Source organism: Schistocerca cancellata, unplaced genomic scaffold (genome assembly GCF_023864275.1).
Source record: "Schistocerca cancellata isolate TAMUIC-IGC-003103 unplaced genomic scaffold, iqSchCanc2.1 HiC_scaffold_885, whole genome shotgun sequence".
Taxonomy (NCBI): Eukaryota; Metazoa; Arthropoda; class Insecta; order Orthoptera; family Acrididae; genus Schistocerca; species Schistocerca cancellata.
In genome coordinates this window covers 62501-65000 of record NW_026046895.1, presented here as the reverse complement: position 1 = coordinate 65000, position 2500 = coordinate 62501, and positions in this window count along the sequence as shown.

Sequence of the window (2500 nt, the reverse complement as noted above, 5' to 3'; positions counted from 1 at the left end):
GAGACGCCACGCCGACTACGACATCGCTAGGTCCCACAGTGCCCATTTTCCGACGCCACCCACAAACCCTGCATCATCTGCCCACCACAGGAGCCCCAACGCCTGTGCCTGCGTCGCACGAAGTCGTCGACCGACAATCGCTCCACCCGCACCCGCACGTGCCCCACCCCAACCGCCCAAATCGCAACTCCAGCGGATGAACGGCGGACTCTTCCCGCACTCGTAACGTGCAATCCGCCCCTATATCTTGCGTTTCATGAAGAGTTATATCGAATATGCCATATTCCCGCTGTCCCTATACATGCTGTAAGTAGCTCGCTTGCTACAGCAGCAGCAGCAGCAGCACCACCTCCGCGCGCTTCCCTGGGGGCACTGAACCGCAGGATGCGAGACCCCACGCCCAGTGGCAAACAGGGCTCCTCTCAGAATATAGGCGGTCCCTACCCCTCACAACGATGACGGTGGGAGGGCCGTTTTACGAGACCATTTCCTGCGGTGCCAACGCTGTCGTAGAGCCGATACTCCATCTTTGGTACAAGGCAATCATTCCGCTGTAAATCAGTACGTCACTCGTAGTTCAGTCACCTCACAGCACTGCTCAGTAAACTATGCAGGCCCACATAGATAGATTATGATAGATTATATACGCAAATGCCCCTATACATGCTGAACGTCCGTACACACAAAATGAACCACACGTCAGCCACACACTCTATCACACACTACTCTCTGCCTGTAACAGACACAGATACAACTACTAAGCACCAGCATGGACCAACGTCCGGTGCATCCTATCCGCCACAGTACACCAACTACGCTATGATAACCAGACCGGGAGGTCCAATCATAAAACAGAATACCCCACTCGTCCGACAACCACAATTGCTCAGAGAAGCCACCAACACCCACACATGTCCTACACAGGGGTGCACCCATCACCACCACACTGCCTCGTCTTACAGCACAAACACACTGGCAGGAATGAAACACACAGGTCTGCCGCAACCACAGACACGGCTCGCCCCCTCTCACTGGCGAAAAGCGCATCCCGACGTGACATAACTCCTTTGACACACTGACGCTGCCTCGGGCATCCACGTCCTACGGTCGATATCAACGAACCTCCCCCCCCCCCCTCCCCCCCACAACACGCCATCCCATACCACATTGTGTACCGTACCCAAACCTAACGTGTACTGTACTACAACGCAATGTGTACCATAACACAACCCAGTTTGTACCTTAACCTAACCTATGTCACCTTAACCTAACCTATGTCACCTTAACCTAACCTATGTCACCTTAACCTAACCTATGTCACCTTAACCTAACCTATGTCCCCTTAACCTAACCTATGTCACCTTAACCTAACCTATGTCACCTTAACCTAACCTATGTCACCTTAACCTAACCTATGTCACCTTAACCTAACCTATGTCACCTTAACCTAACCTATGTCACCTTAACCTAACCTATGTCACCTTAACCTAACCTATGTCACCTTAACCTAACCTATGTCACCTTAACCTAACCTATGTCACCTTAACCTAACCCATCTTGCACCTTAACCTAACCCATCTTGCACCTTAACCTAACCCATCTTGCACCTTAACCTAACCCATCTTGCACCTTGACCTAACCCATCTTGCACCTTAACCTAACCTATGTTGCACCTTAACCTAACCTGTGTTGCACCTTAACCTACCTCAATTTGCACCGCAATGTAACGCAATTTGCACCGCAATGTAACGCAATTTGCACCGCAATGTAACGCAATTTGCACCGCAATGTAACGCAATTTGCACCGCAATGTAACGCAATTTGCACCGCAATGTAACGCAATTTGCACCGCAATGTAACGCAATTTGCACCGCAATGTAACGCAATTTGCACCGCAATGTAACGCAATTTGCACCGCAATGTAACTCAATTTGCACCGCAATGTAACTCAATTTGCACCGCAATGTAACTCAATTTGCACCGCAATGTAACTCAATTTGCACCGCAATGTAACTCAATTTGCACCGCAATGTAACTCAATTTGCACCGCAATGTAACTCAATTTGCACCGCAATGTAACTCAATTTGCACCGCAATGTAATGCAATTTGCACCGCAATGTAATGCAATTTGTACCGCAATCTACCCCCACATTGTGCCTTAACCTAACCCACGTTGTGCCTTAACCTAACCCACATTGTGCCTTAACCTAACCCACATTGTGCCTTAACCTAACCCACGTTGTGCCTTAACCTAACCCACGTTGTGCCTTAACCTAACCCACGTTGTGCCTTAACCTAACCCAAGTTGTGCCTTAACCTAACCCAAGTTGTGCCTTAACCTAACCCAAGTTGTGCCTTAACCTAACCCAAGTTGTGCCTTAACCTAACCCAAGTTGTGCCTTAACCTAACCCAAGTTGTGCCTTAACCTAACCCAAGTTGTGCCTTAACCTAACCCAAGTTGTGCCTTAACCTAACCCAAGTTGTGCCTTACCCTGCTC